Genomic DNA, 16,256 nt, shown 5'->3' on the forward strand with positions numbered 1-16,256 from the left:
AGATATTAAAACACACGTGCAGCAGGACATGAGAAATAAATGAAAATTGAAATGAAGGAACATACTTTTTTCTTAAGGAATTCTGCATTTTGTTTTTGCCAGTAAATTTCATGAAAAGGATGTCTCAATAGAGCATAACTCATTAATGCTAAAGCCTAATATGTTAAGTACTATTAGAATACTTAGTCCATCATACAAAAATGAAAGCTAATCTAAATATGGAGTCTCAAACAAAAATCTATGACTTTTTTTTTTAATTTGGTAGTTTTCTTGCTGACTTCATTTTGCTGCTCTGTTTTCCTTTCATTTTGCAGAGGCTCAAAAAAGTAAGAGACCATTACAAAAGGCAGGACCTAATACAGTGATTACACAGTACCATCTAGAGTGTGAGGTGGTTATGGCAGCCCTAAAAAGGAAATGTAAGTAATTTTGTAGACGCTTGTTAGGATCCATGTACAGTAGTCTTTAAAAAAATGTTGTAATTATTCCAATGATATCTTTGTAGTGATATTCTGAGTTATTTTGGTGGATATAAAACTAGCAATTAGCACTTGCCATCCCTTTATCCCCACTCCATCCCACAGATGTGTGTGTGATTAAGAAGGTGACAAGATACAACTCTTATGTTGTTTCTCTATCACATTGCCAATGCCTCACAAGGAAACAGATGGAGGTACCCAATGGCCTATGTTGTTAATTCTGTTGGCATGTTAGGTAGTTTGATCCTTCAATTCACACATCTTGGTGAAAGTATATTTTAATATAACTATAGCTGAGCTCATGGGACGTAGTTCAGATCCTGATACCACTTCCAACCTGCCCATCCATTGCCCAACATGTGGCAGCATTTGGTTTTTGAGTTTTGACTCAGTCCTTCCGGCCCCAAATGTCTGATTTACTCACGGGCTTGATAACATTGTGGGGGAGGGGCAAAAAACCACTCAGCTAGTCAAGCAGGCCAAGTTCTTCTTTAGTCCATGCTGCACTAAGCACCTGGAACCCCTTCCCTCTCTTCGCACACCAGACACCCATCCCTTTCTTGCAAATCCCTCCTCCAATCCCTTTCTCTATGAAGCCTACTTCACTAGAAACACTCTGAAGTACCCATTGGACAGACATGTATAAAACTCTTAGACAGAACCTTCCTGGGGGTCTCCCATTGCCTTGTGCTATTCCTCTGTTTAGATGATAAACTCTCTAGTGCAGGGCCTGGGCTTTCCCTTCCTTGTCTTGTCTAGGGGTGAGCTCAGTGGTTAGTACTCAAATAGCAGCAATACTAATAAGCCATTTAGAATTCAAAATACATTTTAGCGTGAAGGGGAAGAAAAGAAAATCATTGCCCACACTTCTCTCTTTTCCTTCATTCTCTCTTCCTTTACAATTCCTCCCTTTCTCTCAGGCATATCAGCTCTTCCTCTTCTGTGTGTTACGTTTTATGAATCTCTCTTTTCCAAACAGAGTTGCCTAAAGCTATCGGTGGTCCGTAAGGCAGCAGAATTAATGCAGTTGATAAGTGATAAAAAAGGAGAAATGTTGGCAATATATGATTACAGATTAAATGATGCAATTTCAGGGTCAGCACTACAGAAGGCACTTATGAAGAGGCTGACAAGTGAAGATGAATGGCAAATGAATAAGGGCAGTAATAGTATTTAATGTACATTTGCCTTCTCTGAGATCTATAGACTCTACTACCATCTGCTGGCTTATGAAAAAGAGCCAGAGAATCTATTTTAGAGGCTCCACATACATAATCTTTCAGCTGTCTCTCATTATGAGAACAGTCCTCATTTCAGGTCACAGCATACCTTCAGCCTCCATAGACCTGTCAATTAGCCTCTCTTTTGTATTCTGATGCATTTCCGACAGCAGGCATGAGGAAGAACTGCAAAGAGGCAATAGAAAATTTATTCTAAACCCAAATAATGTTTCCTACAGTTAATGCACAGCTTGTGCATTTTTTAAAATATTGAATCGATATCATTAACTACAATATATTCTAAAGGGCAGGAGGTGAGGATAGATTGAAAGGCATTCAATTTTGTTTTTTGAATGAATGCACCTCCACAGCCAGTGTAAGTTGGCATAGCTCCACTGAAGTCAATTGAACTTACAGATTCACAACAGCTGAGAATCTGGTCCAGTGAGTGAGTGGGCTAGATTTCATCCTTAAATATAATAAAATGTAGTCTCCAATTTATCTCAAGAAAGAGGAAATACATATGTATGTGCACAGACACTTTTTGATTTTTTAAAAAGTCCACCTACCTTCCCTTCCGACGTATGTCTAATATAAAAAAATTACAAATCTCAGAAAATAAACCAGTATTAAACTGCAGACTCTTTCTCAGCCATTCCACCTGTCAAGACCAACAGCTACCAATGCCATCTAACTTGTTCACATCTTTCTTAATCCACTTCCTTCTCAAAACCCTGTCAGAAAAGTAGGCCTTATATATGGGGTACATAGGTCCAATCTAACTGTATTGATTTTAATGCCAGAAGATTTGATCACAGCATTTCACCAAGTGATTTCTGTATCCAGCCCATAACTTCTGGCTGAGCTAGATTACATCATATAGAAATACATCCAATCATGATTCAAAGACTTCAAGTGATAGAGAATTCACTGCATCCCTTGATAAATTGTTCCAATGATTAGTCATCTTTATTGTGAAAAATCTGCTCCTTATTTCCAGTGATAGTCTGCCCTATGTTGGGGATGGAGAGAAATCACATCTTACCACAGTGAGCTCTGGGAAGGATTGTGACTCAAGGAGGCACAAACCCTTCCAGAGCTGCTTGGTGCTCAGGCAGAGTGCACATGCTGTATTACCCCATGGAAAGATACACATTTCTCCCCTGGGCAAGAGACCAGCTCTGTAGGCCAGATGAGGTTGGCCTTGTCTCCTGCCTTCCCCATATGGAGCAATTTGTATCTCTTGGGACATGAAGCATTTGGGCAAAAGTCAGCATTTAGCTCATATACGATACATGTATGTATCCTGAGCACCAGCAGTTCTAACTCAAGCATAAAAACTTGTTTTGTGGATGCAGCAAGCTCTGGGCCACCCTACTGGAGATACTCAACTTCTTCAGGGGAGTCTTTTCATGAACCGGGTTGAGACACACAGAGCACCTGGGTCAGGGGATATTACAGAGAGCTGCTGACAGTGAGATTTTAGCATAAGGTCATAGGGATTTTACCCCTTGAAAAACATCAGCAGGTCTTGCTTGCCTTGGCTAATCCATGACAAATAAGATTAAGTGATTCCCCATGCATACAGCTTTGCTTAGGACCCTACAAATCAGTGTGAGGAGACAAAATGCACAAGCCAGGTGAAGTACCATGGAATTGGCAGATACTTCCTAGGCCAGCATTGTTTGGTCTCCATACCAGCTGCGAAAAATAGAGAACACAGGCACTAAAATTTGTTGCCAACAGGTCTATACCAGGGATTCCCTGATTCTTGCGGAATCTGCTGGAAGACCTTCACCTTTAGGGACTACTCTCCTGGGAGAATCTTAGATCTGCTAGTCAGCCATACAGAAGATTGAAATTGAAGGTAACCCAAAGAATAGGGCCTTACAATGAGAATTATTACCTACAACCAAGAGAACAAGGGAGGCATTCTGGTTTCTTGGGCCACCCTATCAGCTCAGATGTGCAATTACTACCATGCCAAATGTTGGGGACTAGCCTTCTGACTGTTAAGGTGGCTAACTCAGCCATTCAAGAGTCTTTATGTAATATAAAACTTTCTTCCCCTCGCAGGCCAAGTCCCCTGAACTGAGTGGGCATCTATGCAAGTCTCCCATACCAACAAGCTCACATGAGGGATACACATTTTCTGCCTTAATTCATAGATTCCAAGGCTAGAAAGAGCCATTGTGATCATCTAGTCTGACCTCCTGAATAAGACAGGCCTTATACCTCCCCCAAAATAATTCCTAGATCATGTCTTTTAAACATCCAATCTTGATTTAAAAATTGCCAGTGATGGAGAATCCACCAAGACCCTTAGTAAATTGCTCCAGTCGTTAATTAACCTCACTGTTAAAAATGTACGCCTTATTTTCAGTCTGAATGTGTCTAGTTTTCCAGCCACTGGATTGTGTTACACCTTTCTCTGCTAGATGGAAGAGCCCATTATCAAATATTTGTTTCCCATGTAGGTACTAATTGACTGTAACTAAATCACTCCCTAACCTTCTTTTTGTTAAGCTAAATAGATTGAGCTTTTTGAGTCCATTGCTACAAGGCATGTTTCAAATCTTTTAATCATACTGGTCCAATTTATCAACATTCTTCTTTATTACGACCAGGTTCTTACAATATTCCAGAATTTCAGATATCCTTCCATTCGTATAGCCACACCTGCCATGCTCTTTGATTTAAATCTTTGACACTCTTTTAATAGGCTGTTGTGCCATGCTAACATTTGCTTTTGGGAAGAAAGAGGGATAATAAGTACACAGAGCTCCCATGAGGATAAACTAACATGAATTAGCAGCAAAGAATCCTGTGGCACCTTATAGACTAACAGACGTTTTGCAGCATGAGCTTTCGTGGGTGAATACCCACTTCTTCGGATGCAAGACTGCTTGCATCCGAAGAAGTGGGTATTCACCCACGAAAGCTCATGCTGCAAAACGTCTGTTAGTCTATAAGGTGCCACAGGATTCTTTGCTGCTTCTACAGAACCAGACTAACACGGCTTCCCCTCTGATACTTGATAACATGAATTAGACTGTCTACTGCTTGTCATTAACAAGGATGGAAGAATCTGGGAAGATCAGATTTGACCAAAACATTCACTAAAGCAGCATCATGTAATGAATTATGGATAAAATGAACAAGCCGAGCTTCCTCATCAGGTCAAGAAGCGGAAGGGACAAGCCAGAGCTACATTCCCATCACACAGCTAACCTCACCTACTAGATTAATTCAGTCATTGGCAAGGTTTCCATTGGCAAGGTTTATGCAAGGGAGCTTGGGAAAAGTATGTACAGTATGTGCTGATATATTTTTGGACAAAAAGGCAAATGCACAAAAATATCCTTGTCATGATGGTTTCCAGTTCCTCACAGGGTTGGTTGTTTGTAGAGTGCCTGAATAATTAAAGGCTCCAACTCTGTACTGCAAAAAAGAAAACTGAAAATAAAGGTGGTGTTGGAGGTGGAGGGGGTAGAAGGGAAGGGAAGGTGTTTTGGCACCACTCACCCAGGGAAGAGCTTAGCAGAAAAAACAAATAACAAAACACAGTGCACTAAATTAATCTCTGGTGCAAGTCCATTGACTTCAGTAGAGTTATACAATGGATGAGTTTGGCCCTGGTTGTTCGGTTATGGGGTGGGACAGGACACTAGATGAGCGCAATTGTCTCTGCAGCTGTCTGCAATTGTATACTTTATGGCAACAAAGAGGACTATTACAGGAGTTTAGGCTATAACAGAGATTGCTGGCAACAGAGTGCAGTTGGGTTATTTTGTGCACTCAGCACTGAAGTGAGGGTGGGAGTGGCTGCTCTTTGTAGACATAAGCCCAATTCGCAGTTGTCTTCTGTTACAATGGCTGCTGGTTTGGGATTTATTTCAAAACACTCAAGGCTCAAAGGATCTATATCAATGTAGGCCCAAAGTCAGGCTGCATTTTATTTTTTTCCATTCATAATTTGAAACCTCAAATCATTCAGGAGCAGTACACATGCAGTGACTGTTTGCAAAAGGTAGTTCCCATTAGTGGCAGAAGTTAATGAGAAAACCAGAGCAAGCACAGTTGTTGGCCAGCTGATGTTGGTGTCAGCTGCAGGTTCAGGACATGGGAATATCCTGTTGTATCCATGGAGCAGAATACACTGTACTCATATGCCTCAGTTTCATCATATTGTTTACATTAAGACCTTCTAAACCACTTCCTGTTAGGAAAAGATTCCCTTTGAATTGAGAATTATTTGGCATTCTGAGTGAGCAGATAGGAGAATATTTTTATTTCTAAGAAACTGCATCCTTCCACTGAGATTAACTCAAGGCAAAAAAACATTATACCCTGATCTATTCACATTGTACAGAAGCTTAGAGGTGTCTGGAGTCTAGTTTCCCCACCTATGGATTTCAGAGTTACTCTGCAAGCTTGATTTTGCTTCCCCACATTGTCAGAGGTGGGCATTTTTGCCAAAGAATAAATAAAAAGGATTTTTAAATAGCACTTGAGGTGGTGACATTTTTGTTCTGTTTTCAAATATAGAAGAAATATAAGGGCCAGATCTTTCAGGCCTTGCTCCTCAGAAATCATGAATAAGGGCTGCAGAATAAGGCCCTAAAAAAACACTTCTACAAATTAAACTTAATATTTTGTTTAGATGGATTTTATGTTGTTGCCTCGGCAGACCACCACAAAGTTAGAAAGTTGTTCCAACTTTTCTTTGTGTACACATCTTTCCAGAAAGGATCAAACAGACATTAGAGAAATGTTCACATCCCCATGAAGATGACAACCTCAACCTCACTCATTACTCTCCTGCATCTCCTCACCTGACAAGAAGACCCATCCACTAAAGTTGCTTATTTGCAAACATAGAAAAAGAGGAAATGTGATTGAAAAAAGGCAAAAAAAAAATTGTTGTGGCAATAGCCTTTTGTTCAATAAAATCAACACCATGGGTGAAATCTTGACTCCATTGAAGTCAATGGGAATGTTGCCACTGACTTCAATGAGACCAGGATTTCGCCCCAAGTCTTCAAAGAACAAAAACAAACACAGCTTACCTCTCTGGCAGGAGAAGAAAAAGAGGGAGATGGATTATGGGGGGACTGTTTTAGTTAAAAGGTCAGTCATCTTTACAAAAGATAATGAAACAAATGTCATTAGATATAGGAGATATAAAAGGTCAAATATATATCCTGAACATTGAGCTAAAATATTACTGAAGGACTAAGGGAAGCAGAGGATCACATCTCTTCCCTGGAGGATAACATGATTAAAGAGTAAAAATAATTTTGGATGAAGAATCTCTAGCAAGAAAAATAAATCCACATGGCAAAGACTTGAAGTAGCAAACCAAAGTCAGAGAAATGAGGTCCTTGCATTTGGTTCAATAGGGGCAGAAGAAGAGATCAGGAACGACTGTGATTAAATTTATTGGAAAACTTCTGAATGAGATGTTCAAAGCTTGAATCTTTCTGGGGGTATGTCTTCACTACCGGCCATATCAGTGGGTAGCGATCGATTTCTCGGGGATCGATATATCGCGTCTCATCTAGACGCGATATATCGATCCCCGAACATGCTCCTGTCGACTCCGGAACTCCACCAACGTGAACGGCGGTAGCGGAGTCGACAGGGGGAGCCGCAGACATCGATCCCACGCTGTGAGGACGGTAGGTAACTCGATCTAAGATACTTCGACTTCAGCTACGCTATTCACGTAGCTGAAGTTGCGTATCTTAGATCGATCCCCACCCCCTAGTGTAGACCAGCCCTGGGACTCAGAGAGCCGTAGGTACCTAGTTGGCCAAATAAAAATAAAACCTCCCCAAGCCATTGTAGAAGCCTGCGATACCATTTAAAATCAATTATTCAAAATGAAGAGAAATACAGAGCTTTTTTTTTTTTTTTTGAGAGAGAGAGAGAGAGAGAGAGAGAGAGTCAGGGTATAGCCACTGGAACTATTTACCAAAGAATGCAGCAGATTCTGTCTCTTGAAGCCTCTAATTCAAGATGGGATCTCTCACTAAAAGATTGGTTCAATCACCAGTTATTGTCCTAGATGCAAGAATTGCTGGGTTAAATTCCATAGGTGAAATCCTGGCTCCATTAACGTCAGTGGAAGATTAGCCATTGAGGTCAAGATTTCACCCAAAGAATCTATGAAAGGGGGGGTCAGAATGTACAAGTGTTTTCAGGATTGGGCCCTTATACATATTTAACATTCACTGGAGGGGTTTTCCCCTATTCTTGTCTACTTAGCCTAATTTCATCACCATAACAGTACACTCTATATATTTCTGGACTTACACTTTGACAATTTCTCTTCACTGTAATGTATTTTAATACTCCTCCTATCTCTTTTCAGCATATTTCTCCCCACCCCTTTGAAAGAGATTCCTCTGAACAATAATTTATTATTGTAGTATTTTATTCACTATTTCTCAGAGAAGCGCACACAGAGTTGAATTAATAGTGTATTTTTTAATTTCTTGTTTGGCTATGTGTCTTATGAAGAAGGGTATCTAATTTATACAAACTGTCTTAATAAAATTCAAATATTACTTTATCCAAGTAATGGGTACACTTTCTGTCAATTGAATTCTATGAAGAGAACTTATGACTCTCCTCTACTGCTTTGAAACTTATCAATGTCTGTCATAAACAGTTAGTTAAGGGTTAAGGTTTTTGTCTACCTGTAAAGGGTTAACAAGCAGTACCTGTGGACACCTGACCAGAGGACCAAGGAACAGGATACAGGTACTGCTTGTTAACCCTTTACAGGTAGACAAAAACCTTAACCCTTAACTAACTGTTTATGACAATGTCCTTCTAACTGCACAAGTACAAGTGACTTTTTCCATAGTCAGCCATAAAAATGTATGCGCGTTTCCAGAGGTTCATTACTCAGCTGTATTACTGTAAATTATATGACTGAAGAAGAACTGATATGCAATTATATGGACTGTTTACAGCTGTAGGTTTCGAAGAGCTATAGGAAGGAAGGAAAGCGTTATTAGCCCCATTTTGCATATGGGACAACTAAGTACAAAGGTCTAAAGTAATGTACCTGAGCGTTACTGTGGTTTAGCGAATACAACAGATATTGTTTCTGTTACCTGCTCTGTCACAAGCTTCCTCGGTCACCTTTGCCAAGTCACTTAGTCCCAGATATTTAAAGCTAATTAAGCATTGCTGTGTTCAGTGTTGCAATGCCTAAGTCTCAATTTTAAAAGGAATGTAGGCATTTAGGGATTTTGGATCCTAAGTGCCCAAATCCTTTATGAAAATAAGGCTCCTAAACCAGTGGAGTTTCAATGCCAAGCACAGCAATGCATAAATACCTTTAAAGATATGGGTGTTAGCCTCTCTGTTCCTCCATTTCTCCATCTGTAAAATGTGGGGCAGGAGTGATGAGGTGAAGCCTTCAGGGCTGGCCCTAGTTGTTTCGGCACCCCCCTCCCCACCCCTCTTCACCTCCCTTCCCCGTCTCCCCCCGCAAGAGCTTAGCAAAAAAAACAACAAAACCAAAACGGCCGAGCAATGTGCCACCCTCCCGAACCCTAGATGCTGATTTAGTGCATCCTGAGCGCTGGCCCTGCCTAAAGAGCAGAGAATTAAGGCCAATCAGTGGAAAAGGTGGGACTAGAACTCAAAATTTCCCCTCTCCCAGGCATGTGTGGGTTTTTTGGAGGCAGGAGGATTGTGGCAAAAGGGGGATGAATGCAGCAGCAGCAAGTTTTCTTTGGCCAAATCTCGGGTTCCATGAAAAATATTTGTGAAGTTGTCTGAGCTAGTTTTGAGCAATTTTGTGGTGTCAAGAATTTCACCACAAAGCTAATTTAGTCTCACATATGCACCCCACCCAAGTTAATATAATAGCTTAAAATTCAGCATCAGATTGCTTAACACTTTCCATTACAAATGTAGCAGGCTTACCCGATCTGGCTTTGGGCCTAAATCAGTTTCCTCCATTTAGTACCTCAATTTCCTCTCTGATAGCCAGCTCACTGGTTTCCCTCTGGCCACGCCCCAGCTTAAAGTGCTTTTAGGTCATTGAGGAGACTTAGCCTTTCAGCTAAGTCACAAAAGGCCTCCCCTTTTCTGGACTTCACTGAAGTGCAAGAGGAAACACAACTCAATCTTCCACCTCAGACTCTTGCCAATACTGCCCATCCTCTCCAGGTCCACCATTTCCCACACCCTTCTCTGGGGCTCAGCTTCCCAGTTCTTCAGAGCTCCAATCAGTCCCTTTTCCCATCTTGTTGACAGAGGTGGCTGTACTATTCACATGGAGGCAATGCAAGAGGAACCTGTGCCCCACCTTCTACTACAGGTCCCAGGCCCTGGGACCCTAAACACTGCGCTATCTCCCCATAACCCAAATTCCTCTGTCTTTCCTTTCCAAGGCCTTTTCCTATGTACTGCACTTAGGCCACCTCACTGACCCTTTTCTGGCTAGTATCCCATGCTTTAGTGCAGCGATCGCTTAATCCTAGGTCTGCTCTCCATGTCTCCCCTGAAGGACCACAAGCTACCCTTATAGCTCCCAACACATCTGGTCCTTACTCACATGCTCCCTCTGTCATGTGGCTTTTAGACTCATTCCTTCCACCTGGGGAGGCAGGTAGGCTAAACCTGGCACAAGTGAGGCTGAGTCCCACCCTGTTACCAGGCCAGCTCACCTTGTGACAACAACCCTCTGTTTTCAGAGGTTTTTTTACTTTGACAAATCAACCTGTCAGGCTGAAGTTTTCCATGCTTGGTCTCTGCCTGAAGCTGGATTATTTTGGAAAGTTTCAGCAAAAACAGTGGATAGAATGGTGTTGGTTAAAATAGGCAGTTTCTGTTATTGTCAACACATTTTATGACCATTTCTTTGAGCAGCTCTAATGCCTCCTTAATGTTGAGTAGGGACTTGAAATATAGCAGGAGGGATAGTCCTGAGGATGAAAAATTGCCTTTCACTCTTCCCAATCAAGTCTATCCAGCTTAGACCAAGATATAAACTGTAGAAAATTGCCATGTGCACATGGCACAATAGAACTTGTTCAACTGCACCATATATGCTCTAAGACAGTGGTGGGCAACCTGGGGCCCATCAAGGTAATCTGCTGGGGGGCCCCAAGACAGTTTGTTTATATTGACCGTCTGCAAGCATGGCTGCCTGAAGCTCCTAGTGGTCCAGATCGGGACCTGAGAGCTTTGCTCATAAGTTTTGACCAGGCATCCAAGGACCTTCCTGCCCCAGATGTCACGGAGACCACTGCAATGGAATGGTCCCGACTGGAGTACTTGGCAGCCCAGGAAAAATGGAAGCATGAGAGACTGATGGCAGAACTGCCAATCAGGGAGATTGAGGCAACCCAAGCAGCAGTCGAAGCCAACATGGAGGCTGAGGAAGAAAGCCAGTAAACAGATTGAGGAGAGAGCCCACTAAAGATGCATGGAACAAATAGCAAAAGTCAAAGCTAATGCTGAAGCTGAGGAGACAACACACCAGAAAAAGATGGAAGCTCACGCATTGCAGCTCAGAGTTCTGGAGCAGCAAAAGGCAATTTCTGATCAATGAGTACACCCCTCGAGAACACCAGGGAATGGGAAAAAGTCTGCTCAATTTATAAAGAGACTGGACAGAAGAGTACTGGTCCACCTTTGACAGACTGTGAGATGCACAAGATCCCAAAGGATAAAATTATGCTTATCCTCCTAACCAGATTAACTGGGAAAGCCACACAAGTTTTTAATAGTATGGAGGAGGAGGATGCTAAGGTGGATAAAAAAAATTAAGCAAAAAGGAATTGAAAACATTTAAAATGACCCTGAGACCTATCGATTGAAGTATAGAAATCTCAAAACGTTTGACAATATCACTCACGTTGAATATGTGCATCAGATGTGTTATTGAAAGTGATTATAAAAAATTGATCTGATGGCCCTGGAGCAATTATTATGAATAGTTACACATGAGGTAAAGGCAGACATCTGTCCCCCAGAGCTCAAACTGATGGAACAAGTATCCATACTGTCTCCTCTTCCTGGGTGAGCTGGGCGGGCAATTGGGAGTCTTTGTTCTTTCAGGTTTCAGAGTAGCAGCCATGTTAGTCTGTATCCGCAAAAAGAACAGGAGTACTTGTGGCACCTTAAAGACTAACAAATTTATTTTAGCATGAGCTTTCGTGAGCTGCAGCTCACTTCTTCGGATGCATAGAATGGAACACACAGACAGGGGATATTTATACATACAGAGAACATGAAAAGGTGGAAGTATGCATACCAACAGGCAGAGTCTAATCAATTGAGATGAGCTATCGTCAGCAGGAGGAAAAAAAACTTTTAGAAGTGATAATTAAGATGGCCCATAGAAGGTGTGAGGAGAACTTAACATAGGGAAATAGATTCAATTGGTGTAATGACCCAACCATTCCCAGTCTTTGTTTAGGCCACAGTTAATAGTATCTAGTCTGCATATTAATTCAAGTTCAGCAGTTTCTCTTTGGAGTCTGTTTTTGAAGTTTTTTTGTTGCAAAATTGCCACCTTCAAGTCTGTCACTGAGTGGTTAGAGAGGTTGAAGTGTTCTCCCACTGGTTTTTGAATGTTATGATTCCTGATGTCAGATTTGTGTCCATTTATTCTTTTGCGTAGAGACTGTCCGGTTTGGCCAATGTACATGGCAGAAGGGCATTGCTGGCACATGATGGCATATATCACGTTGGTAGATGTGCAGGTGTACGAGCCCCTGATGGCGTGTCTGATGTGATTAGGTCCTATGATGATGTCACTTGAATGGATATGTGGACAGAGCTGGCATCGGGCTTTGTTGCAAGGATAGGTTCCTGGGTTAGTGTTTATGTTGTATGGTGTGCGGTTGCTGGTGAGTATTTGCTTTAGGTTGGGAGGCTGTCTATAAGCGAGGACTGGCCTGTCTCCCAAGATCTGTGAGAGTGAGGGAACATCTTTAAGGATAGGTTGTAAATCTTTGATGATGCGCTGGAGAGGTTTTAGTTGGGGGCTGTAGGTGATGGCTAGTGGTGTTCTGTTATTTTCTTTTTTAGGCCTGTCCTGTAGTAGGTGGCTTCTGGGTACTCTTCTGGCTCTGTCCATCTGTTTTTTCACTTCAGCAGGTGGGTATTGTAGGTTTAAGAATGCTTGATAGAGATCTTGTAGTTTTTTTTCCTCCTGCTGACGATAGCTCATCTCAATTGATTAGACTCTGCCTGTTGGTATGCATACTTCCACCTTTTCATGTTCTCTGTATGTATAAATATCCCCTGTCTGTGTGTTCCATTCTATGCATCCGAAGAAGTGAGCTGCAGCTCACGAAAGCTCATGCTAAAATAAATTTGTTAGTCTTTAAGGTGCCACAAGTACTCCTGTTCTTTTTGTTCTTTCAATGGCTCATTTGGTTTCAAAGGATCTTCTTGTATGCAGGGCCAGCACTTTGCATTGTAAACCTCTCTAATTGTGTAACTCACCAAACAGGAAAGAAGCATTAATTAACTTAAACACTCAATATAACTTTATATCATGGGTTACAGATGTTATAAGTGAGCTCACTACATGCAGCATCCTATACGCATTTCACCAACTCTAAACACATTCTTATCAACTTAACATCTATTTTTACAATGCTAACCCACAGATAAAGCCAGTCTGGTTTCCAGCTAGTCATTTGTCAGTATTCAGTGAGGCCTAGGGGCCTTGGCATGAGCCAGCACCTGGTCTGCCAGCATCACATCTATAATAAAGTGAATCACAAAATTTCAACTAGACCTACTTCTTGTGCGTAGTATCTCACCACTACATCAAACAGAGGGTTTTAATTAATCCCATTATGCTATTTTAGACAAATAAAAACCTATCATATTCCAAACTATCACCAGGCCTTAGGGCCTTTAAAAATTTTGCTCAGATCAAGAGTTTGGTGGCTTTTGAAGAAGCTTTAATCCACCTAGCAAAAGACTACTCTAATTCTGCTCAGCATTTTCACAAGCAGAGATTTCCTCATAATGCCACATTCATTACTTCAAGGAACAATTTCATGCCAAATAGGGATCACAGCTCTTAGTGCTCATACACCTGTAGATTTAATAATAAATTTGGATAGCAGTCAAGTGAGATCAAATAGGTAGAGAATGAACTCTTCTGTACTCAGAGAAAAAATATTCTTACACACTAGAAAAAATGCACTAACATCCATTTCTGAATCAAACTCAGGCTCAGTTCAAACATAATGAGGCCTCTATGAAACAAAAAAAAATGCTTCCATTAGAGGTGTTATAATCAAAGAACACAGATAAAAAATCCATAATTTACTGAAACTGCAAATTTAGAAAGAAGAAAAATAAGACTATGAAGATCAATCAGCTAATGAGAGGCTACAAACCTTTGTAAGGTGAAATATGATATTAATAAAAATCTGTGACAATAATGTAGTGTATGCCTTATTTAGGCCAAAGTGAAGCTATTATGAATTTGGCAATAAGGCTTTCAGACTACCAGCCTGGCACTTAAAGAAAATTAGAAAGTTCAACTGGAATCTCAACTTTAGAAATAATTAGCAAAATGCTTATTTCTGAACTCGCATCCACAAATGGAATCTTTGTACCCTTGTATGTGAACCTGTATAAATCCTGATTCTCTTCAGAACAAAAGAAGTTTAAGTTATTCTTTCCTAAAATTACATTACCAAAAGAATTAGAAGTGGCTACAAACAGCCTGGAGCAGAATATTATACTAGATGAGGTAAAAGGATGGCTTAAAAATGGTACTTTTCCTGGCAGAAATGAACTGCTTGAGGGGTTATATATTATACACAGCAAAATATAAGCCTGCACTCATGGAGCTAGATCCTCAGCTAGCACAAATCAGTGTAATTCCATTGACTGTAACAGAATTAAAACAGATTGACACCACTTGAGGATGAGAGTCATTTAACAATTATGTGAAATGCCTCTCACCATGAACTGGGCAATAGTTTCAATAGTGTCCATAATTTTAAAGCCTGGTAAGGACCCAACAAAATGTAGTAGCTATCATCAGAAATCCCCGATAAATGCTAGCTATAAACTATTAACGAAGATCCTAAAAACACAAGACTAACTAAAAGTAGGATTAATATTTTAAATCCAGGTTAGGTTACTTGCATGCCAAGGAGATACTGGTGGAGAAGAAGGAGGTTCCACAAATTGTTTTTGACAAGAATGAATTGTGCTACCTACAATATGCTTATGGTGAAATTCTCCCCTGTGCAGAGGTCCAGCACAAATCCCATCATGCACCACTTAACTAGGACATAAGTGGTGCACGGGAATGAAGCCAGTGCCTTTTTTTTTTTTTAATACAAAGGGATCAATTTTGCCCTCAAAGAATTCAGATTTGGTTCAATTTTTTAGAAACATATCACAAGCTCAGTTTAATTCCTGTTCCAGACATGTATATTTTTTTCAGAGGCTACAAAATAAAACCTTATCTAGATGCAAAATAAAAGTATAGGCATGACCAGCTGTAAAGCATGCAGCTTGTGTTGGGTACAGTTAGTAACATTTCAGGATTTTTAGGAGAAATTCACCCTTATGCAAAGAACCAGCCCAAGGTCTCTGAACTACTTAAGTCCTATTTAAGCCCTAATTTGACATCCCATCTTGTCCTGATTTGCAGGAAGACAATAGAAGCCAGTCCCCATGCTAAACTAAATATACAAAGCCTGGTCCAAAGACAACTGAAGTCAATGGGTTATGGATCAGGCCCATCGGAATACTAGATACTAGTCATAAGGAGAGTATGTCTCAATCAGTGAATCTGTACTAAGTGAAACCAAAATTACAGGCTAGAAAACTAATTTTCTTTTTCACCTGCAATGGATTCACTCCTCTGGGCAGAAGTCACGGAAAGTAGCAGGCAGTCATCAACCACATAGGCAATATAATAAGATAGTGAACAGATGCAGAAATAGTCAGTACAAATAAAGATAAGAGGTGGCTATAGGTGAAACAAAGTGATCACTGAGAAAACTTCTTGAAGTTGAATTAGCTTGAGACAGATAGAGATGCTGTAAAGCCTAGCTGAACTCAAAAATTACTTCTTCCTAGAAGAAAAAGTTTTATATCCCTTTGTATACTTTTTATTGTAATCAATACATTTTCATCCTGAAACTTATTGTAAATAGATTGAAGGCTCTGTTACCTGAAAATTGTGTCTGGCAGACAGTAACACAAATTTGTAATGTTCAGAGAAAGAATGTAGAGCTGACCAGGAAGCAGGTTTCCTCCTAACAGAGCTGGTATTTTATTATCCAACATGCTCCTTATCTCTGGTGCAATGAGCCCCAAAGATCTCATGGGTGGGAGGCACAAGGGCAGGGGAAGTTACCAAATTGATGATTTATTTGCCTGGAAGATGGGGTTATTTGGGTCATCTGGTAAAGGAGAACTTGGAATACAATGTAGCCTTTCCATGAGTGCACTAAATATATTTGGTCAGGAATTTTTTGATTAATTTTGGGGGGGGCGAGGAGGGGTCACAAAAAGCCTATTTGTTGAAACCAAA

Source organism: Mauremys mutica, chromosome 3 (assembly GCF_020497125.1).
Source record: "Mauremys mutica isolate MM-2020 ecotype Southern chromosome 3, ASM2049712v1, whole genome shotgun sequence".
Classification (NCBI taxonomy): Eukaryota; Metazoa; Chordata; order Testudines; family Geoemydidae; genus Mauremys; species Mauremys mutica.